At 36.0% G+C, this 25,614-nt stretch overlaps 1 protein-coding gene across 1 annotated transcript in view; it reads right to left on the minus strand.

Moving 5' to 3' along the window:
• The window catches only part of LOC141404594 (uncharacterized), a 597,851-nt gene extending 590,654 nt beyond the window's left edge, over nt 1-7,197 (minus strand). The window contains exon 1 of the mRNA XM_073988048.1: nt 6,315-7,197. The gene's annotated coding sequence lies outside the window, so the exon portion shown is untranslated. The remainder of the gene's footprint in view (nt 1-6,314) is intronic.
• Nucleotides 7,198-25,614: the final 18,417 nt, after the last annotated feature.

The raw sequence follows: 25,614 nt of genomic DNA on the forward strand, positions 1-25,614 counted from the left end.
CAAACTGATGGTATCCAATACTAGCGAAGACGACGAAGATACCACAGATGCAAACCCAGAAACCGGCTGAAGAATAATAAGGCAGCAAGAGGTTAAACACTGCATGCGACACTTTGACAAGACGAATGCATCAGTTAGTTAAAACCATCTGGTGGGAAGAAAGCGTAAGCAACGATTGGAACCTGAGCTTCTTGTGTACCGTCCACAAAAAAGCCGATAAGACTGTGTGCTCTACCTAAGGGGGCATATGTCTGATCCCTATTACATAAGAGGAAGAGTACGGGTATGTGCGAATGTCTAAAGGCTAAACCTTTGGTCAACGAAATAAATGGGCCATGTCATGGAAAATCCACCATTAACCAGATATTTACCTGCAGCAAATTCTGAAAAGGCCCGAAAAATGCACATCAACACTTACCACAATTTTGTGGATTATAGAAGAGCCTTCGACTGCCTCTTATGTTCAAAGTTATTCCATCATGGGTCGAAGAGCAAAAGAAGTAACTGATACATTTAAGAAGGTAGAAGGAGAATCTGCTAAAGTGGGTCTGGAAGTAAACGACGATAAGACCAAGTTGATGGTATCGACTAGCTATGCGTCTATAGAACTCAGAACAAGTGTGGAAATTGGTACCTATAATATGAAGTAGTTAAAGACTTACCTATCTCGGCACCGCAACAAACACAACACACAACATTAGTTGTGAAATAAGAAAAAGTGTAGTATTAACCAACAAATGCTACTCTGAGTTAAGTAAACAGTTTAAAAACAAAGTCATATCTCGCCAAATCAAAATAACACCTTACAAAGAACTGATACTTCCTGTTCAAATGTATAGTTCGGAAGTCTGGAATGCATGACGAACTTTGCTAAATCGAAACCAATTTGTCTGAAACGAAATTCGTACAAACATATTTGAGTCCCATTTTGGACGTGTGAAACTGAATGTACCCTCTATAGACTGAGGGTATACAAATTGACAACCGTACCTCCCGATTTTCGACTGGCAATGTTTTCAACGTTGGCAAAATACCCCTCAGTAATGTTTTAAAACTTCTCTACAAGTGGTGTCTTAAGACACCCGGTTCTGAGTCGGCGATGGTCAATGTTTGGTATATGCCCCATATAATGGTGCCGCCAGATTATCGGTATTTTTATATCCTCAGCATTTATGCTAACGAGGGTATATACACTTTCATACGGGCAAAATTTGCCTCATCGAAATAATGGTTTTAGACCCCAAGTATGTTTGGACGAAATGTGTTTCAGACAATTTGGAGTCGATTTAGCCATGTCCGTCCGTCTGTCTGTGTGGCTGGCTGGTGCGCACGATAACTCTCGAACGAATGAACCGATTTGGGCAAAAATTTGGCTTTCGCAATATTTTGTCCAAACTTAGTTTAAGTTCGAAGGTGGGTTATATCGGCCCACACCTTCCGGTACCTCCCCCACAAAAGTTCGAAAATTTTAAGAAAATTTGTGCGCATGATAACTCTTGAAGGGAGTAACCGCTTTGATCCATACTTTGCGCATCGTGAAATTTCTACCAAACTTATATGAGGTTCCAATATGGACTCAAGCGGTTAATGCCTTCGGCTACCTCCCACGCAAAATTTCGGAAAAGTTCAGTTTAGGACCAGCTCTCGAATCGTTTTGATTTTTCTTGTAACAACTTGTATTCACGGCTCCCCATACGGCGGTACAGGTTTCATCAGGGGCAAAACCATACTTCCTGAGAAAATAGCATGAAAGGTTCAAAAAACCCTATGACACCGTGTGTAGTGGTTAGAGCGCAAGATAACTCTCGAACGGATCTGCCGATTCGGTCCAAAATATTTTGTCCAAGCATAGTATAATTCCGAAGATAAGCCATATCGGTCCACTCCTTCACGTACCTCCCCCACAAAAGTTCAAAAATGTTCTGAAAAATTGTGCGCACGATAACTCTTGTAGGGAGTGATCGATGTAATCCATAATTTGCACATTCTAATATGTCTGCCAGATATAGATCAGGTTCGAATATGGACTATATTTGTCTACTCCTTCTGGTACCTCTCACACAAAATTTCGGATAAGTTCACTTTAAGACCTGCTGTCGAATCACTTTGATTTTTGTTGAAGCGATTTGCATTCGCTACCTCCATTACGACGGTAAAATTTTTTTCAGGGTCAAGTCCATATTTCGTGGTAGAACAGCCCGAAAGGTGTACAAACTGTCGAACTGTTCAACCGATTTGGTCCAACATTTGGTCTTCGTCATATGTTATCCAAACTTAGTTTCATGGGGCAAAGCCGACTGACACTTTTTTAGTTGTAAGGAAAACAATTTAGCTAACCAACCGTAACTTGACATTCCCAGTGGCCACAAAACTTCTTCACTAATAACTGTCAATATAGCCCCATGTTTGCTATGACCCCCCTTTAAAGGTACCTCCCGGTATACTTCAAACCCAACTATCCGCAATTTGACATTTGAGTTTCTCAGTGGTCACACGATTTTTCCAACCAAAATTGTCAATTCAACTGAAGAAATGTTTACATACATTTTTATACCCTCAGCATTTATGCTAACTTCCATAACCGATTTGGTCAATACTTTGCACATCGCAATATTTCTACGAGACATAGATCAAGTTTGAATATGGACTATATCGGTCCTTCGAGTATCTCCCACACAAAAAAATTCGGAAAAGTACAGTTTAAGACCTACTCTCGAATCGTTTTGATTTTTATTGTAACAACTTATATTCGCAGCCACCATTACGAGGGTGCAATGTACTTCCTGAAAAAATGGTGCGAAAACTTTAAAAACACCCGCACGGCACCATGTATAGCGGATGGAGCGCACGATAACTCTCGAACGGATAAACTGATTCGGTCCAAAATTTAACAGCCGTAATATTTTGCGCAAAATGTATACAAGTTTAAAGATGTACCATATCGGTCCACTACTTCGGGTACCTACCCCACAAAAGTTCAAAACTTTTCTCTCGATAACTCTCGAAGGCAGTAATCAATTTGATTCATACCATGGCAGAACTACCAGGTAGTGGTATCACATATGAAAAGTCAAATTCCTTTATAAAAAATTATTTTTGTTGTAATTTCCCCAACAACATAAAGAAAGTTTTGACATAACATATTCAAAATTTTACGATGTCACTACCTGGGTAAGTGTGTCATGATTCATACTTTGTACATCGGTTAGAATATGGGTACCTCCCACAAAAAATTTCGGAAAAGTGAAGTTTAGGACCTCCTCTCGAGTCGTTTTGATTTTTCTTGCAACGTGTTGCGCTCAAAGCTCCTATTACTACGGCCAGCATGTGCAGTGGCTGGCACGCACGACAACTCTCGAACCGAATACTGCGTTGGTCCACATTTTGAATATCGTAATATTTCTACGAATATTAGATGAAATTCAAAGGAGTGGACTTATCACTCCTTCCATTACATCCCCTACAAAAGTTCGAAAATATTCGCTAAAATGGTACGCCGCACAGTGGTTCAGGAATCGATTTTCCTGACCAAAACCCCCATTTTTTTGTTGTCACTGATTGTTAATTTCTATATGGGATTCGGTAGTAAACATATTGAAACTAAGGAAAACAAAAAATTTGGTCAAAATATTGGAAGGTGTTTGCTTAGCGTTCTCATTGTTAGGTATGTAGGATTATTGCCTTTAAGAATTGATTTAACAAATAACCGTAGCTTTTATACGAAGTGAGAACAGAATTTCGTTTTTGCAGAATGATGCCTGAGAGCGTCGTCTTTCAGCCCATATTTACTTTTGTGCCCGTCCCGTTCCGTCCATTGAAGACTTTTTTTTAAATCTATACCCTCAGCATTTATGCTAACGAGGGTATATACGGGCAAAATGTGCCTCATCGAAATAATGGTTTTAGACAACAAGTATGTGTGGACGAAATCCATTGCAGACAATTTGGAGTTGATTTAGCCATGTCCGTCCGTCTCTATGTTTGCCTGGCTGGAGCGCACGATAACTCTCGAACGGATCAACCGATTTGGTCCAAAATTTGGGTTTGGTAATATTTTGTCGGTACACTCCTTCCGGTACCTCCCCCACAAAAGTTCGGAAATGTTCGGAAAATTTGTGCGGACGATAACTTTTGAAGGAATAAACTGATTTGGTCCATACTTTGCACATCGTGAAATTTCTACCAGACTTAGATGACGTTCCAATATGGACTCAATCGGTCCACTCCTTCGGGTACCTCCCACACAAAATTTGGGAAAAGTCTGGTTTAGGACCATCTCTGGAATCGCGTTAATATTTATTGTAGCAAATTGTATTCACTGCCACTATACGACGGTATGAGTTTTTTTAGGGGCAAGTCCATACTCCCTGAGAAAATAGCCTGAAAATCCAAAAAAACCCTATTACACCGTGTGTAGTGGTTGGAGCGCAAGATAACTCTCGAACGGATCTGCCGATCCGGTCCAAAATTTCCCCTTCGTAATATGTTGTCCAAGCTAAGTTTAAGTTCGAAGATAAGCCATAGTGGTCGACTCCTTCAGGTACCTCCCCCACAAAAGCTCGAAAATGTTCGGAAAAATTGTGCTCACGATAACTCTTGTAGGGAGTGGCCGATTTGGTTCATATTTTACACATCCTAATATATTTACCAGATATAGATGAATATCGAATATGGGCTATATTTGTCCACTTCTTCGAGTACCTCCCACACAAAATTTCGGATAAGTTCACTTTAAGACCTGCCCTCGAATCACTTTGATTTTTGTTGAAGCAACTTGCATTCGCTGCCACAATTACAACGGTAAGAGTTTTGTTAGGAGCAAGTCCATACTTTTTGAGGAAGGCGTAAAAAGCCCGAAAAGCGTAAAAAGCCCGAAAGGCGTAAAAAGCCCTATGGCATCATATGTAGTGGCCGGAGAGCACAATAACTCTCGAACTGATTAACCGATTCTGTCCAAAATTAAAAAAGATCTACTTCCAAAATGGAGTATGTCGAACCATTCCTTTAGTTACTTCCTCCGCATTATTAGTTTATACGCCCAAAAGGGCCACAATATCTGAAACCTCCTTAATACATAATTATTATGGAAAAAGTTTTTGGTTGATGAAGATTTGAACTCGCACAGGCTGAGGGTATATCTCTGTCGGCAAAGACGACTTATAATTTTTCACTTGTTTCTCTCCGATTTCCCATATGAAATATAGCTTTTTTACACAAATGATCACGAGTTTTATGAAAACCCAAGGAGCGTTATTTTTTTAACAAATTTTAATTTTTTGATTTTATTTTTTTTTTAAATTTTACAAAAAAAAAAAAATACATTTTTTTGTACTTTTTTTGTTTTTATGATTTGTTTATTTGTGTTTGACCGTTTTTTAATAGATTGGAACACGTGAAAAACTCAAAAACACTTATATTTTGTTGCAAAATATGACAAAAACTCAACATTTTAACTTTGGCCCTAAATTCCTCTGCAACTGCTAAACTGACATTTATTGCTTACAATACATTGGAAAGCTGATTGTGTTGTTTGTCAAACATAAAAATAATTATGAAAATATCTCTATCCGTTCTAAAGTTACAGAGTTTTGAACAGGAAAAAACGATTCTGAACCATTGTGCTCCGATCATTTAATAAACGGAGCAACTGATTTGGTCCAAACTTTAGATTTCTATATATTTTGTCCAAACTTAGTTTATCGGCCCACTCCTTGGGAGTCCTTGAGGGTCTGTTCGAGGATCCTTTGGAAATTTTTACCGAGTGTACTCCTAGTGGTCTTGTTAACAGCAATATAATGTTCTTCGTAGGCAAGTACATGTTTCCTGATACAATGGTCCAAGACCTGAACAATATGTGACTGCTTGAGCAATAAATTTCGATTTAAATTTATTTTTTTTTTTTTAATTTTTTGTCGCTCGGTCATTCTATGACTCGACCGTAAAAACATTCAATTCCCACTGTCCTTCTGGTGCATTCGTGGAAAATATTTCGCCACTTTATGTAGAAATTCTTCTTTATATTTCATCCATTAATTTATGGGGTTTTCTTTTAATATTTTCTTTTTTTCTAATTTGCATAATTTTCACTTAAAATTTCATTTTATTTTTAACAACAATAAAAAATGTAACTATTCAACTTTTACGAAACTTTTTTAATTAAAAATATTCTTCAATGGCTTTTAAGTTGTGTGTCAGTCACCATTATTATTCTGTGTGAAATATAATCCCATATGAGTTGGATGGATGTTTTCTTTTTATAATTATTTCAATTCATTTGGCGGATGGCACGCTTGTGTCGGTGGCGGCAATCTTACCTTTTATGTTGAGTTTTAAATAGAAAAAGAAATCACTGGGACGAACGTTGAGGGCTTAAAAGCAATGCAAAGATAAGAAGGATGCCAAGAGACAAAATAAAACAAGAGTTTAATGTCGTTGTCCGGTTGGTGGAGGTGGCGGTAATTAATTTTAGTTAATTAAATATGGATATTTTACTTTTATAATAAGCACTGTATTTATATATACTTTTTGGAGATATTTTGAAGATATTTTTTTTTTTTTAATTTTAATTTTAAGAGACAGAAGACAAAATAAAACAAGAGTTTAATGTCGTTGTCGGGTTGGTGGAGATGGTTATTAATTTTAGTTAATTAAATATGGATATTTTATTTTTATAATAAGCACTCTTTTTATATATAATTTTTGGAGATATTTTGAAGATATTTTTTAATTTTTCTTTTTTTATAATAGACTTTTTAATTTTTTTTTTCTATGTTTCAGTTTTGATTTTTATATTTTGTTTTATATTTTATATTTGATTATATTTTATTTTTTCATAATAAAAAGGTTAATTTATGAATTTTCTTTTTTATTAGAAAATGGTTTCAATTTCATTTATAAATTTCCATTGTGACAATTTTTCACTTTTAAGCCAACACTGTAAACAATCACCAAGAATTTCCAATTTTTCCTTAGATATTTTCTTTTTGTATTTCTTGTTATATTTGTTGGTGTTTTTTTTTTTTTTAATTTTCTAATATTCCAAAAGATTTTCTTCTTCTGTTTCACATTAAAGAAGCATTTTGCTTTTGTTGTTTCTTGCTTTTTTTTTGTTGGTAATCCGTTTCTATTTTGCGACCGTCAAAGTACCGTAACGCGTTACTAGTTTCGTCAGACTGATTAGAGTGTCCAAATCGAACTGATGGCATTACCGACCTACAGACCAAGATAGGGAAAAACATCAACCAACCAACCAACAACATCGACATCAACACAAACCTGTACTCTCATCCAAAAGTGTTCGCCTAAATTAAGTAAAATCTGCGAATAACAACAACAACAACAAAAATAAACGAAGACAAAACCAAAGAGCACCGAACACAAACACACATCCCCACACACATAGCAGAGCAGTTGTTATAAACAAAAGCATCATCAATGCCTTCACATCCCCAACACACAGCCAGACGGAGACACCCTTATACAAATTTCACCGCACCACATCACAGTAAAGGGAGTTGAATTAGCAGCAAACAACCTTTAACGAAACACAGAGTAGTTCAACACGAACAATGAACAGCCGTAGTATGTCTGTAGGCCATTGGGTAAAGTGGGGTTGGGTTGAGTGTCAGGTTGTTCGTTTGTTATGAAAGTGAAATTGCTCCCAAACGTAGTTGCCAGAGTTACGGATTCATTGGTTATTTTAGTAGATTTTGCTTCAGATTGTAAAAGTTCTGAATAAAAGCGAACATGCTGAATTTTGGCCGAGTAGCTAGCTACATGAACAAATACGAAAAACACTCATCCAGTGCAAAAGGTGTCGGATATATTCGAGAAGTGAACATCTATTGTGCATTGCAAAGTTATATGTCGATCAACCCATATATAGAAGATATGTAAAAGCGTATTTTCAAAAGAAAATAGAAAAAGCAGGAAAATGTGGACAATGGAAACTCGAGATGAACAGCAGTTAGAATCATGTTCGAAAATTATACAAAATTGACGATCTGGAAGAAGCACTTTACCAAGATTTTGTTGTCAAACTTGAGCAACAATACCCCAGATGCAATCCCAAACGAGGGCATTGAACAGCTGGAGCTAATACTATGTTTACATTAACGAAATCCACTCGATTTCAACTGTCAATTCCATTGCTCAAACGTCAAATGAAATGCAATCGATTTCAGATGAGTTTTCATTTGACGTATACACAAAGGAATTGACAGATGAAATCGAGTGGATTTCGTAAATGTAAACATAGTATAATGGGATGCCAGCCGAACTGAGCAAAACAAGTGGCGACAGCCTGATAAGGAATATTCATCAGTTGGTTAGCAAAATAATCTGGCATCTCCAGTTCAATTTTTACTCAAAAATTTCAAAGAGACTGTAATAGACTAAAACCCCGCTAACTGGAGAGTAAAAGAAAAAATTATCTCACAGAAAATAACATAGAATTTAAAGTTAAGCGGCAAATTGTTAAGGTAGGTTAAGGCAAAATAAAAACATCTCCAATTATTAAAAAAAAAAATCATAGTTTAGAACAAAATACTGCTAAAAAATAACTGCAACTTAGTTGGTAGCTATTGAAAAAAATGTTTAAAAAAAATAATTTAAAAACAAATAAATAAATGTTTATTTAAAAAAATATATATATTACCAATATGAATGCAAAAAAAAACATAGAAAACATTGCAGCGGTTTTTGTTGACATGCGCTCTCTTAAATGTAGTTCTCTTATACGTATTTGTGTTTACTCTTAGTATCCTATTTTCTCTTCTCTATTCCTCTATCCTTAGAAGAAATTCACCTCCTTTTGAGTATGAGTACGACACACAGTGTTGCCGCTTGGACAAAAATCAAAAAATGTGATGTTAACTTTTACATATGTTTATGTTTTCTTCTTACAGTAAACACATCCGATACAAGGAATCTGAAAGAATTTTGTCGATATTTGCATCCATAATGAAGTTATAGCTCTTTAAATATGAAAAATATTTCCCAGGTGATCTAAGGCGATATTCATATGAAAATTAGACGGCATTCAAAATAACATTTTCTCAAAAATTTGTTGATAATACTAAAAGTTTTGGATGGGGATTTGATGAGTGGGCTATAAATATAACGTTTTAGTACAAAAAGTTGACATTATCTGCATATGGGCAATGTACCGTTATCAAGAAATCAAAATTTAAATTTGGTAAAAAAATTTAAAATTCTTAATATTTAGTAGAGCAGATCTTTTGATTGCCACCTTGGCTCCTGTTTTCCGTTAATTGGACATCTCTTCCAAATCAAAATGTGTAAAAACATTCTGCCCATCCCTGCAACCTTCTGAGATATATCGGTTCAGATTTTATATAGCCCCCATATATATCTTTTCCCGATTTTGCTACAACTCCTTCAATTTTGATCTAATAGCCTTCAAATTTAGTATGTGTTCTTTTCTTAGGACCCTGAGTAGCTACACCGATTTTTAAAACAATCGGTTCAGATTCAGATATAGCCCCTATATATATCTTTCCCCGATTTTGCTTTAACTCGGTCAATTTTAATCGCATGGCCTTCAAATTTAATATGAGATATTTTCTTAGGCTCCTGAGTAGTTTCACCGATTTTAGCAAAAATCGGTTCAGATTTTGATACAGTCCCTATATATATCTTTCCCCGATTTTGCTATAATTCGCTCAATTTTTGATGAATAGCCTTCAAATTTAACATAGGATTCCTCAGGCCCATGTTCAGTTTTATCGTTGACCTGGGATGATGAATGTTTGCACAAGTACTTATGAGGGCACCGGCCTAAGAAAACATTCCGTGTTAAATTTGAAGGTTATTTTTCAAAAATTGACCGATTTATAGCAAAATCGGTGAAAGATATATATGGAGGCTATATCCAAATCTGTACCGATTTTTGCGAAATCAAATCAAAATCGGTAAAACTGAAAAGGGGCCTGGGGAAACGTCCCATGTTAAATTTGAAGACTATTCATCAAAAATTGAGCGATTTATAGCAAAATCGGGGAAAGATATATATAGGAGCTATATCCAAACCTGAACCGATTTCGACGAAAATTGGTGAAACTACTCAGGAGCCTAAGAAAATATCACATATTTAATTTGAAGGCTATTCGATTAAAATTGACCGAGTTATTGCAAAATCGGGAAAAGATATATATGGGGGCTATATCCAAATCTGAACCGATATGGACCAAAGTTGGTATTTTTCATTCCTGTGCCCTCATAAGTACTTGTGCAAAAATTCATCAACCTAGGTCAAGGCCTTCTATTTTTGTCCACATTTGTATGGAAGCGGCAACACTGTGCGACACCGGTAGTTTTACACTTACGCTCACTCACACACAGATACACATACACGCAACCTCAGCGAAAAACCTTTACTCGTTGGCCAAACATCAAACAACAAATCATGATAACAGCTGATAAAAATGTTTGTTATTGAATTGCTTTCAGTTAACAATCATCGAGCACGTGCTTTGTAATATGTTGCATTCCTATATAAACATATTTAGTATATTAGGATGGAACGAAAAAAAAATATAATTTATTGAACTATTTTTTTTAACTGTAAAAAAGTAACGAAAGCGAAAAAAAAAACATATGTTCTGTGAACAAATCCTTAATTAAGAAAAGATACCCAATATCGAGAAGATGTATGGAGAATAAAAGTATAACGTTGCAATAGAGACCTCAAACGCTAGCTTTAGTGAAAACCAGGCCTGAGCTGCAATTTTGTGGTGGAGGGCTACTAGTTGCGGTCCTAAATATTAAAATATCTCTTGGAAATCATTCTACTGCTGTAGTCATGATGAAGGAGAAGTATAAAGGGTCGATTATGGATAGCAACCCAACTGTAGTTGCCAGAAGAGAAACTCATGCAATTAAAATGAGCAAAAAGACGAACAGTTTTGTCAAATTCAAGCAATATCAATGTTTTGAACCTTCAGCTGTTAATTTAATTGTGAAAAAGTATACATTTTAATGCGGAAATAGAAAATTCTATTAATAAGTTTGCTGTGGGCAACGCAACTGAAGTTGGGTTGCTATATATAATCGACCCCTAAACTTCAACAACGAAAAAAAGATTGAGAAAGGTAACCGAAGGAGTTCTCTGATTTTTGTATGTACGTTTGCAAGGAATATTGCTACATACAAAGTTTCGGCTAAATCGTAGATTTAATTCGTAATTTATCGAGATTATCAGTAATTTAATTTGGTACCGGCTGCGTTTTTGGAGCTTTGGACTTTCATTGTTATCTCAAGAAATATGAACATCGAAAACATATATCATTTTAATCTTTATCAAAATTCATATTTACTATTTGTATGTAAGTCGAGCTTAATCTCATATTTGTTGTTTTCAAATTTAAAAACAACAACTTTAAAGTGGGATGTAGTTAAAATTGATTACTTTTGGGGATGGCAGAGAAGACTAGTTTCGTCCAACGCCACTTGGACTCATCAGTTCTCTTAGTTCTTTGTATTGAAACAAAGAACCCTTCCCCAATTTTATGACGACTCGAGCTCAAGAATAAGAGTGACTAGCAAAAAAATTGGAACCCAAATATCTTTTAAGAAAATGAAGAAAAATTTGATATATTTGCTGCTTTTGGTTGGCTCCAAAAATTAATGAAATAGTTTCATTAAATAAATGAAACAGCTACATTAAATAAATGAAACAGTATGATTAAATAAATAAAAGAGTTTCATTAAATAAATGAAAAAATTTTCACTAAATACATGAGACAGTTTCATTAAATAAATGAAGCAATTTTGAAGACCCTAATGCTATTTTGCGGAATGAAAATAAGGTCTGTTGTAATGAAGTATTATCTATAATGTCACCCTTATATTATAAATTTTTTCTAATTATTTTTTCTTTATTAAACAATTGTTTTAAATTTTCCGCAATCCTAAACAGAACACATTTATAAATTTGCCACATACATACATATGTATGCATGAATATTTGCAAAACCTAGCAGAATCGTCACTAAGAGCGTAACTGTACAAAAATTCTTTACTGTCAGCGATTGGCTTTGATACCCAGCAAAATGTTCGATTCCGAAGATGTTATCCAATCTTGGATGCAAGTGATCTGGCATATAATCTTCTTAGCATCTTCATCGACGATTTTTATATGAGCATGGACCCCAAAAGATTCTATTTATTTTTGGATCCAAAGCATGTCATTTACACCAATGCCTTGGCATGTCATTTTCACCAATACCTTGGCATGTCATTTTCACCAACCCTTTGCAATGACATTATCATTAGAAAAGACAAAATTCATCTCTATTGTATCCTTGGAATGGGTTCAAATGCTGATGAAAAGATCGGATCTTTCACGACCTTGGTTCAAATGCAAATGAAAAAAATGTTTGAACCAATGCAAAAGATGCCATGCAGTCACGTCATCGCATGGAACGCATAGAACTAATGAGATACTTGTTGAATTCCATTGCTTAGTATCCCATGACAAATGCCTCATATTCAGTTTTGCGATTTACCCCGCGAAACAAGTAGAATGCACTTAAAAGTTGCACCCTCAGCATTTATGCTAACGAGGGTATATCACGAATATTGTCAAATATTTCATATTCCATTTCAGAAAAAAAGGATAAAATTTTTTCGCGCTACATCAAAGATTTTTGATATGTAGGTTAAGAAAAAAATTCTCAGTACGAATCTGGTCGCGAGCCAATTTTTGGTTGTTGCGGACAAAAGTTATGGCGCTTTTATTTCGCTTTTTAAGAAAGAAAATATTATAAAAACGCCAATTATTTTAATGAGCACAATTGTTACAAAAAAGTTCTCTCGAAGTTACTTCAGCGAGTAGATTGCATAATACCTGCAAAATGTTTCACAGAATTCGCGGAATGTACAAAAAGTTGATAAATTATTGAATATAAGTCTACTTTTTTTCAAAATTAAGGCCCATTTAGTGGTCATAAAATTACAAAAAAAAATTGTTGTGGATCCAAACTTCACGGCAAATCAAATGAGACTACAATCATACAGATTGGTGTTATAGTTTGGATGTTACAGCCAAAATAAGCACATATTTCGGTCAAAAAAATAATTTTTTGTTTAAAAAAATATTTTTCACATGCATTATGTAGTAGAAAATATTGTAAAAATTTATAGGAATACTTCCTTCATTTTGCTTAAATCTCCCAACAAAATAGACGGATTTTGCTTAATTGACATTCATATTAAAGCTTTCCCATTAGGGAAGCTAATTGGGTTGATGGGGATATACGTCAAAGCTTCTGAAATGGAAATAGAGGTCAAATAACCCATTTTTATTTATATGCATTTTTAAATACGTGTAAATCGCGTAATTATCAAAACCAGTTTGTCCGCATGTGATTTTCATGTACAGTAATACCGTATCTTTGAATTTGAATATAGTTTTCGAAATTTAATTTGGTGGCTAAGATGTAGCATCGGCTGCATCTTAGTGCCTAAAAACCTATATAACGTCGCTAACTTGCGCGGAGTGCGTATGCTTTTTGTCCGCATCCGATTTCAGTGTCCACCATAAAAATCTACATCGATATATATCTATTTCAAGGCGATCAACGAAGAACCGTGGATGTAGCATCACACACTATTTTTTGGGATAAAATGAATGTAGCTCCCTTATCAGTGAAGTTTTCAAATCTCTGTTTCCGCTAAAACAAAGATGCTGTATTAGTTGTTTCATTGCAGTGGAAACGAACCGCAGAAAACGCGATAAAATACGCGATATTTCCAAAAACAATTTTAGGTGATTTTTCTACTTTGGATTTTCTTATAACTCGCGTTTTAGTGGATGGATTTTCACGGAGAATGATTTATTAGATCCGGAACGTAAAAAACTAAAATGTGCAATCAAGTACGAGTAAATCGAATAATATAATATGATTTTTAGAAAAATATTCACACAAAATTTCGTCATTTCGATACATATTTCTGTGAAGCTGTGGATGCTACATTCACGATATACGTATCAAAAAGCTCAGAATCGCAAGTACTATAATCCTATTAAAGCCTTTTTGAAAAATCTGTTTGCGGAACGCGACTAGAAGAAAATGTTAAAAAACACTGTAAATTTGGCTTCAAAATGTCAGCGTCATTTATTGGTAGACGCTGATGAAATTTTGAAAAGTTATACATTAGTGAGATTATCCTTATTTAGTTGGCTTCTACTTTTACTTTAACAGGAAAATCGTGAGAAGTGTGGTTTACTCACAAATCGAGAGAAAACAAAAAAAGACACGTTGGCTTCAACCCATTTTTACCCATTTTTTTAACATAAATATAGCCACAGCTTCCACGCAAATCAACTTTTGAGGCCAATATTTTTTGCCACGTCCAAAAACATTTCATTTTATCCATAAACATTTAATTTGTATAATATACAATCACAAGTCGCGTGTTCTAAAAGGGTAAACCTTGGCTTCAGCTATGTTAAATTTTCAAAAATATTGGTGATATACACTTTCATATGGGTAAAATGTGCCTCATCGAAATAATGGTTTTAGACCCCAAGTATGTTTGGACGAAATCCGTTTCAGACAATTTGGAGTCGATTTAGCAATGTCCGTCCGTCTGTCTGTCTGGCTGGCTGGAGCGCACGATAACTCTCGAACCATCAACCGATTATGTCCAAAATTTGGCTTTCGCAATATTTTGTCCAAACTTAGTTTAAGTTCGAAGATGGGTTATATCGGTCCACTCCTTCCAGTACCTCCCCCACAAAAGTTCGAAAATGTTCGGAAAATTTGTGCGCACGATAGGGGAGTAACCGATTTGTTCTATATTTTGAACATCATCAAATTTCTACCAAGCTTAGATGATGTTCCAATATGGACTCAATCGGTTCACACCTTCATTTTAGGACCTGCTCTCGAATCGTTTTGATTTTTGTTGTAACAACTTGTATTCACTGCCCCCATAAGGGCATAGGAATGAAAAATTTAAACTTAGGTCCATATCGGTTCAGATTTGGATATAGCCCCCATATATATCTTCCCCCGATTTTGCTATAACTCGGCCAATTTTAATCGAATTTTATATGTGATGTTTTCTTAGGCCCCTGAGTAATTTCGCCGATTTGCGTAAAAATCTGTTCAGATTTCGATATGGCTCCCATATATATCTTTCCCCGATTTTGCTATAAATGGCTTAATTTTTGATGAATATCCTTTAAATTTAACATGGGATGTTTACTCAGGCCACTGTTCAGTTTTACCGATTTTGATTTTATTTCGCAAAAATCGGTAGAGATTTGGATATAGCCTCCATATATATCTTTCACGGATTTTGCTATAAATCGGTAAATTTTTGAAAAATAGCCTTTAAATTTAACATGGGATGTTTTCTTAAACCCTTTTTCAATATCACCGACTTTGGCAAAAATCGGTTTAGATATTTTCGCACGATTTGATGTATTCGATGCACTAAACACGCAATGTATGTGAGATATTGATTAAAATACGAAAATGTGACGTATTTATTCGTAATTGAGTGACATCGGGCGAAATTATACCTGAACCGATATGGAAAGTTGATATGTTTCATTCCTGTGCCCTCATAAGTACTTGTGCAAACATTCATCAACCAAGGTCAACGGTAAAACTGAACAGGGGTCTGAGGAACATGTTAAATTTGAAGGCTATTAATCAAAAATTGAGGGAATTATAGCAAAATCGGAGGAAGATATATATGGGGGCTGTATCCATATCTGAAAATCGCTGAATCTATCCAGGGGCCTAAGAAAATATCACATACAAAATTTGAAGGCTATTCGATTAAAATTGATCGAGTTATAGCCAAATCGGGGATAGATATATATGGGGGCTATATCCAAATCTGAACCGATTTTTGAGAAAATCCGTGAACCTATTCAGGGGCCTAAGAAAATAACACGTATTAAATTTGAAGGCTATTCGATCAATATTGAACAAGTTGTAGCAAAATCGGGAAAAGATATATATGGGGGCTATATAAAATCTAAACCTATATATTTCGGAAGGTTGCAGGGATGGGCAGAATGTTTTTACAAATTTCGCTTCGGAAAGATTTGATGAAAGATATATAAGATGTCCAATTAACGGAAATGAATATCCAAGGTGGCAGTAGGTGGCAATCAAAAGATATATGGTAACATGGGGCACCTTCGCCACGTTTTTGTTCAAAATGTTCTCATACCGACACCGTTAAAGTTTTTTCAAATATTATTTTTAGTACAAATATTAGCATATCTTGACTATAAGTATTGATATATAAGTGGTTATAATTTTGTTTTTAAAATATTATTTTTGAGAATGTACAAAATGTCTAAAAAGTGGCGAAGCCTCCCCACCCATGGGGCAGCTTCGCCATCGATATTGAACATTTTACTTTTACTTTTTCGTTAAATATCAACATTATGCGAAAAAGGAATATGCTTTCTATTGAATAATCAAAAATGATTCTAAAATTCACAAATAGTAACCGATTCTAGCGGTTAATTGAAGTAGGTTCCTTGAATTTAGGTACAAAAATCATAATATAACTAAAACAAGATACGTTTATAATACTATTTGATTTTAACATCACATTATAGTGTGGTATATCTATGGCATGAAGAATTGAAGTTAAACATGACAAATTTCTGACATTAACCCACCACACCCCTATCATGGCGTAGGCGCCCCAACCCCAACATATCTCATAATATGAATATATTGACTTTTGTTATTGGTTTTTTCATGCAAATTATTGGGATTTCTATTCTTCAGTAGTTGTCTTCTAACGGTATAAAATATGTTTTTGATATCACAAAAGGTAGAGAAGATATCACAAAAAACATTTACCATAATTATTTTTCGCAATACCCTCAAAACACAAAACCCCTTGCGTCCGTTATCATACTTATGACACAACTGCCAACTTTTAGGAGAGGAAAGACCTTTATTAAACTCACAATTTTGCCTTTAACGGATTTTTTCTAGCACTTGTATTTTGCGAGAAAATCGGCGATGGCGTACCCGGCCCAGTGGCGAAGGCGCCCCATGTTACCATACTCTACGAAATATTAAGAATTTATATTTTTTATCAAATTTAAATTTTTAATTCTTGATAACGGTACTTTTCCCATGTGCAGCTGATGTCAACTTTTTGTACTAAAATTTTATATTTATAGCCCACCCATCAAATACCCATCCAAAACTTTTAATATTACACTATGCAACACTGAAAATGCAAACAACTTCTAGTATGCATTTTTTGAAAGTACATATTTAGACTACAAAAACCCTAGTATGGTTTTGTCCTGTCAGATCCAGTTCGGATTTTATGGACTCATCTAAACCGGGCTAAATCTACACTTTTTTGCATTTATTAGGCCTTTATTTCAAAAACGAATAGGAATTTGGCTTTGCTGTCTTTAGCAATATTGTAGCCCTAAGCTAGTAGAACTTATCTTTTGAAAAAACCAGATAAGAAAAACTCCATTTGGGCATCAAAATCTATAAAATATAGAAAATTTTACATAATTGCAGAAATTCTGGTCAGTATCGGCTAAACTGTTGGGAGTTGAACCAAATAACCTTTTGCAAAAATCTTCTTAATAAAGTTCTCAACAATTCTTTAGAACATTCTGAAAGTCTAAATTGCTTAGTTCATGTTGTTTCAGCGGTATTTTGCATCTTATCTTTTACAAGACGTATTTCAAACACAGTTCACACCAACAGTTTATTCTCGCATTTCGGATTTCACTACATTATTGACATTTTTATTAAATCGTCGTTGAAAAATATACTGAAAACAACGGCATAGAGGCATTTTACAACATTACATTCCAGGGAACATTTTTGCAAAAGAAAATATTCAGAAAAAATTAACGGTTTTGGAGATACGGTGCGAAATGTATAAAAATTGTGGAATTTTTGCATATATTTTGAAATTTGAGGCAATAAATGTAGTTTTTCGAGTTCATTATTTCTCCAAGTATTTTATTCTTGTCCCTATCTACAAATTTGCTTCAGAGGTCAGAAGAATATTCGCATTGGTTTCAGAGATATAGCCCCGAATTTCTTTAAAAACTCAATATTTAACCAAGTTTAGATGGGGCCATAAAATCCGAGCTGGATCTGACACAGCAAAACCCAACTAGGGTTTCTTGTCGTTTGGGTCTGTACTTTCAAAAAATCCTCAGTTCGAATTGTTTGCACAAGATCACCTTAAAAATGTTGCACAGTGTTATCAACAAACTTTTCAGAAAATGTCATTTTAAATGTCGTCTAATTTTCATATGATTATCGCTTTAGATTACCTAGGAAATATTTTGCATATTTAAAGAGCTATAATTTCATTATGGATGGACATATCGACAAAATTCTTTCAGATTCGTTGTATCGGATGTTTTTACTGTAAGAAAAAAACATAAACATATGTAAAAGTTAACATCACATTGTTTGATTTTTTGTCCACGCGGCAACACTGTGCGGCGGTACAAGTTTCATCAGCGGCAAGACCATACTTCCTGAGAAAATAGATGGAAGGTTCAAAAAACACCGATGACACCGTGTGTAGTGGTTGGAGCGCAAGATAAGTCTCGAACGGATCTGCCGATTCGGTCCAAAATACGAGGGCGGTTCGGAAACCTCTTAGCCTATCAATGAAAGAGAATAGTTAGGTTTTCAAAAATATTTTTATTTTTCAATATAATCTCCTCAAACTTCAATACACTTAGTCCAACGCTTTTCTAGCAATTCTATCCCTTGATTAAAATAGTTTTCCTAAAGGTCTTCAAAATAGTGGTTTACAACTGTAATTGCAAGTTAAAATGTCCAAAAAATTCTGAAACGACCCTATATACATACATTCGATCTGTCCGAGATGAAAATTTCAATTCACATAGGCTGAGGGTATATCGTTTTTTTTTTTTTTTTAAATTGAGGCAATATACGATGCTGTACGGGATTTTAAAATTTTTATGCTACCTTTGATTAGAAGTTATGTAATAACTCGCAAATATTGATCTCTTTCATTAATTTTTTCTTTCTTAATACAAATTTTTAATTTGTTGAAGAAATGTGTATGTATATATAGCTAAGATGGTCCATCTGTCCATTAGGAAATAAAAAATTATATATAACGTGTCGCAATTATACATACATACATACATACATTCCCGCAACATCCCCGTAGGAAAAAGGGAGACTTCGCAATCATATAAATAAATTCTGCGGAAAACTAATGCCTAGGGGGATCCGTCCAACTATAGCCCTCTTTTACTTGTTTTTTGCTGTTATGGATTTTGTTGTGGCACAATTATTGTCTAAGATTTAACCACTTGAAAACACAGCGCCTTTGGTTCTCTTTGCTTTAAATATAAATTTATTCTGCTGTAGCACTTTCGACATCCGTTGTATTGCATCCGCTTAATTTATGCTTAAAACTCAAACTAAGCTAGTGGGTCAAAAAATTAACCACAATTTGGTTTTGTCGCTTTAAAGCAATTAAACGTTTTTCGCACGTTTCAAATGTTCTGTTCTGTTGAGAGCACAAATTTAATTATTGCAATTGGTTTCCTTTTATTTTCATTCTGCACTGACCGTTACCATCACCAACCCAAAAAAAAAAAAAAAAACAATGAAATTTTCTCGTTTCTACCTTCGCAATACCCTCCTCTACGTTTGGCATTTATGGTCTGAATGGTTAATTTCAAATTCAACGAAACAAAAGCGAGTCACGATTGGAAAATTACAATACTCAATGCAATCACAATTAACGAGAGTTTTTTCTTCATTTTGTTTTGATTTTAATTATGAAATGATTAGAAAGAGAGGCGTTGAAATGGGGCATGGGTTGAACAGAAGGAGGGAGGGCAGGCAGGAAAAATGGTAAACATTAAAGGGTGAACAAAAAACCAAATACTCTAACTTTTACGGTGTGGTCATGTTTATACCCTCATCATTTATGCTAACGAGGGTATGGAAATGTGCCTCATGGAAATAATGGTTTTACACCCCAAGTATGTTTGGACGAAATCGGTTTCAGACAATTTGGAGTTGATTTAGCAATGTCCGTCCGTCTGTCTGTCTGGCTGGCTAGCTGGAGCGCACGATAATTCTCGAATGGATAAACCGATTTGGTCCACAATTTGTCTTTCGTAATATTTTGCCCAAACTTAGTTTAAGTTCGAAGATGGGCTTTATTGGTCCACTCCTTCTGGTACCTCCCCCACAAATGTTCGAAATTGTTCGGAAAATTAACTTAAATAAAGTTTGGAAAAATATTACGAAAGCCATATTTTGGACCGAATCGGTTGATCCAATCTAGAGTTATAGTGCGCTCCAGTTAGCCAAACAGACAGACTGACGGACATGGCTTAATCAATTCCAAATTGTCTGAAACGAATTTCGTCCAAACATATTTGGGGTCTAAAACCATTATTTCGATGAGGCACATTTTGCCCGTATGAAAGTGTATATACCCTCGTTAGCATAAATGCTGAGGGTATAAACATCCCAGATGGGACGAGGGAAAAATTTCGTCTATTTGACTAACATTTTCCCCTGCATTACAAGGAATATTTTGTCCCGAGTTAAAAAAGTAATGATGTTTGGCCTGAGAATTGAACACAAACATTCTGTGTTTACGGCGGGAGTGCACAAAGTGGCACCCATTCTATAACACTTTCACGCTTATTCGTCAGACCAAAATCTCCATTCATTAGTTTAACATACATTCTCCACCACAATCCCACGGTGGCGGGTTCTCCGATACCGGATTGACCCGGAACCATACAAAACTCCTGTTCAGGCCAGCGGCTGCCACATGCATGCATGCTTGTATTTGTATCATATTTCTGTGTTAGGAGCAACATAACCCGGAATGCCTGCTCCGGATGTTATTGGTCAGTGACGGAACGGAGGCAAACCCAATTTGGATGTGTTCAATATATTACATCCGCATCCACCACTCTTAAATTTCGCTAAGATGCAATAGATGTCGGGAGTGGGTGCATCTCAGGGTTTCTTCTGGACTTGCCCATGCGAGGAACTGCGACAGGGACTATGTTGCTGCATGCTGCGTGTACACAGAATCCAGTGAGTCGTCCTCATCAGAACACGCGACTACCCCACAGTCCCTTCAACAGCAGCCACAAACGCAGCACTTAACAGCTGCCTTTGTTGTCCAATCCCTGAAAATGCATACTTTTTGCAATTTAATTGCAATGGATTACAAGGTAAGATCGATAAAATAGCAGATTTCATGAGTCGGAAGAATATCATGGTTGCGACGGTGCAGGAAACCCAGCTCAACAAAAACTTCAGCTTACAGAGTGATGATGGTTATAGCCGACTGAAGAAAGGTCGCATCAGAGCTGTAGGTGGGGGATTGACTTTCCTATTGCACTATTCTGTTCAATACAGACCTATTTCGCTTGAGCGTGGCTCTAATGACCCGAACATGGAATGTATGGGGGCAGCAGTCAGGTGTGGAGCTGCCGAGATAGAGTTGCTGGACGTATACATGACGCCGATAAATAACTGTACTCCAGGTTATAGGCCCAATATTTGGAAGCTCATAACTGAGTGGTCTTGGAACTTTGCTCATCATGAATTATGGCATTCGGTCCTCGGAAACGACCAGAGGTACAGTTTTGGCTGAGCTGATTTGTAGATCTACGTTTTGCATGGTCAATGAGAACGACCCTACCAAAATTAGCGGAAAGAGTTATAGTTTGCCAGACGTAACCATTGTGTCACCTGCACGCAGAGAAAAAATATTTTTCGCTTTTGTTGGAACAAAAATATCAGTTTTGGTTCCACAAATGTATTTGTTTTGTTCAAACATTGTAATCCAAATCCAAAAATACCATCTTTTGTTCCAAACATAGAAAACAAAAACAACTTTCGAATTTCCGCAATATTGTAAAAATCGTTAACAATACCGATTGTAGGAACTATCATAATCTAATTTTGTTTACAAAAATTATTGTCAACCCAGAAAACCAGCCCAGAAATTTTTGATTTGAGTGTATATACTTCTCATATACACTTTTCGCATAACTTGGATATAAATGTCGCGTATAATATTGCAATCATTGATGAACACAATACATGGTTTGCTGCATTGGCTCACAACAAAGACAAACAAAAAGCCACAAGCACCCACCACAACAACATAAGGAATAATTAAACACCATAACAAACTCCGGTATAACACCAAACCTCAAAGCACAGTGAAGATAGAAGAATGAAACAAAACAGAAACAAATTAAAACAAGAGTCTCCTTGTTGGTATACATACACACAAAAACAAAGATAAAGGCATCATGTCATACAAACAAAACTCACCATAGTTGTTTTTTCAACACGGCATAGAATAGCGAGAGAAAAGAAAAAATTGTCGAAGGAAAGAGAGAACTATTGTCCAGTTGACAAAAACAATTTTTGAATTTAACAAAACCCAATTGTTGGAATCACCATACTACACTTGGAATTTAACAATATCTTTACAATACATATTTTGCTCTTCGAATATTGTTGGATCAATCATATTTTTTTCTCTGCGTGTGGTCTGACAAATTACGTTACTTGGGAACCCGTCTCCATCAGCAGACCGCCCGATTTTATCACTTCTGAACGCCGCAATTTCATCAGCCAAGGGAAAGCTAATTGACCTAGTTTTAGAGAGTTCATTAATCACCGCTTCAGAGATCCATCCAACCCTTTTGATGTTCGCGTAGCAGAAAGGACATTCCGAGATATCATAACTGCTGCAACCGCTCGCCATATACCTGCTGGCTGAATACCCGAGATGAAACCAAACATCGACGCAGAGGAGGAGGATCACCAAATGAGCGTGATGAGCCTCGTCGTGCCAACCCCAGAGTCAGGTAGGTGACACTGGAAGTTAACAGGTTGGTCATAAGCGGAACAAATGGTTAAATCATCTGAAAAGTTACAACATTGGAACCGCAATAAGTGAATTATGGGCAACGTTTAAGTCATTCTCGAACTCTAGAAAGAAGGAACATAGGTCCTCAGTCACGTTTGGGTAAGTCACGCTGACTGATACGAAGAGGTGTACAAGTTAATTTAATCGACAATTTGTCGATCACCTCGGGAGTGAAATCGCGAAGAGCAGAGTACTGCGACGCATTTAAACTCTTTCAGCAAGGATAAACCACCACAATTTACAACGGATAATGATGCGTTGGGCACTGATGAAATCTGCATGGTAATGTTGAAACAGCTGGATGTGCGGCGAGTCGATTACATCGTTTCCGAAGTCTGCAAAAGGGAGTTCCACAAGATGGAGTGATATCTCCGGAACTGCTCTCCCTCTCCTGTATTCCACTCCCTCCAAATGACATTAAAAAAAAAGTATGGTAACTTCGCGGAAAGGCTGAACATTTGACTGAACTTACCACCCTTTTCCACGCCAGGAATATGCAAATATCCGTCACTAATTCTACGGCCCTTTTGTTCACCACATGGTCGGCAGAAAATTGGGTTGGTCGGTCCACGTTTTGATATAGCCCCCATTGAACCGTACCTCACAATTTTCGGTATTTTGAATGTTTTAGACACAATGGCCAACCAAAAGAATTCAAATTTTTTGGTTAGTCTTCGGCAGAGGTATCAAACATTCCAACAGAGAATTGTGGGCTTAGGTCCACGTTTTTATATAGCCCCCATACAACGGTACCTCCCGATTATCGGTTTTTTGAAGATTTTAGCCTCATTATTACACAAAAATTGCTGAAATTTGGTATTTAGTCTTCGTATGGGGCACTATACCTTCACCTTGAAATTTGTCTGCATAGGTCCACGCCTTCATATAGCCCCCATAGGACGGTACCTCCCGATTTTCGGTATTTTGGAGGTTTTAGCCTGATTATCACACCGAAATGGCTGAAAATTGGTATTAAGTCGCCGTTGGGGGACTTATAACCTTCCACCAGAAATATGTCGGTATAGGTCCTCGTCTTCCTATAGCCCCCATAGAACCGTGCCTCCTCATTTTCGGTATTTTGAGTGTTGTGGCCTCAATATCCACCCGATATGACTGAGATTTGGTGTTTAGTCTTCATATTGTTTGTGAGCATATTGAATATATCAAACTCTTGTCTTTATATATGAGAAATTTCCTTTAAAATTTTTTTTGACCGATAAGTGGCCAAAAAAGGTCAATTTTTTTTTAAAAATCGAATGTTGATTTTCGCTGTTCACAATTTTTTTTAAAAATTGATATTTTTAAAATTCTCTCGTTTTAAAGCAAGATTATTAGGTACTTAATAAGCCCACAAAAATATATGATGATCGTTTTCGCGCTATAGGCAACACCGCAAAACGATTTGTTATAAAAGGGGGTATCCTCTCAGTGAGGTGGTCGCTGAAAAAGAGAAATGACACATTCGTCTGCAAACCTCTGCAGCTGGGACCTTTATATATTTGAAGTACTCACTTTTTACTACTCATACAGCAAAAAATATCGATATACCTTTTTATACCACTTTTCCCCACTCCACTCAATTTAAAATTTGCTTCCGAAAATTAATAAACTTAGTAATACATGTTTGGGTAAATGTAAACACCATATGATTAATATTTACATGCAAAAAGAAGTGTGGCCAAGTTTATTACATCCCAAGAGAACTTAGGAACCATTTTTGCTGCGACCGTTACTTTTAAATTTTAAATATTTACGCATAATATAATTTATTAATTTTAGAAAAAAAACACAAAAATACGTATTAACTAAAATTGTAGGATTTAAATCCTTATATAGCAAAAACTACTTCACGTATCAGTACCAAAATTCAGATTCTTCTTAATTAATATGTTTTCTATCACTCCCCATCAATAAATTTGTTCGACGAAGTATTTAGTTTTTACCATTTTTGGCCACGGTCGTGACACTGTGCGGCGGTGCAGGAAATCCAGCTCAACAACAACTGCAGTTTACAGAGTGATGATGGTTATAACGTACTGAAGAAGGATCGCATCAGAGCTGTAGGTGGGGGATTAATGAGTTAAATGTCATGGTCGATTGTAGCAGAATTCCGACAACAAATTACCAAAAAATTCTAGGGGACACATTCGACAGCACGTTCATGTCGCCCTCAAGTCCCTAGCCGGCAGCAGATAAAGAAACCTTGTTGACCACATATAACGCGATAGGTGTGTCTGTGGTAAGCTATGCAACAGGGTACCTTCTCATGTTTTCAGTGGATTATCTACATGAAGACTCAACGATTCGTCCAGTACAGCAACGCAATGGCTTGCTTTCTTTGCAGTACTTGCTTGGGCGTTACCGTGAGAGTCATTTCAATCCACCACCCAGGCAAGAGGGTCAATTTTACAATAGAAAACCCCTGGATTAAATAGCCAATTAAGCAGGTTTAAAAAGCATTCACACAGGTGCAGTCGGAGATGTGGTCCTCGGAGTACATGCCCCATCTATCGCAGCTGGGGAGCGTCTAGAGTAGTATTGGCCACGATAAACTAGGGTAGTATTGGCTCAACTACGCTCGGGATGTTGCAGCCGTCTAAATTCCTATAGGGCAATGATCGATGACACCGTGCAAAGCATCTGTCCAGCATG

This window comes from Musca autumnalis, unplaced genomic scaffold (genome assembly GCF_047663935.1).
Source record: "Musca autumnalis isolate F117 unplaced genomic scaffold, ASM4766393v1 scaffold_5, whole genome shotgun sequence".
Classification (NCBI taxonomy): Eukaryota; Metazoa; Arthropoda; class Insecta; order Diptera; family Muscidae; genus Musca; species Musca autumnalis.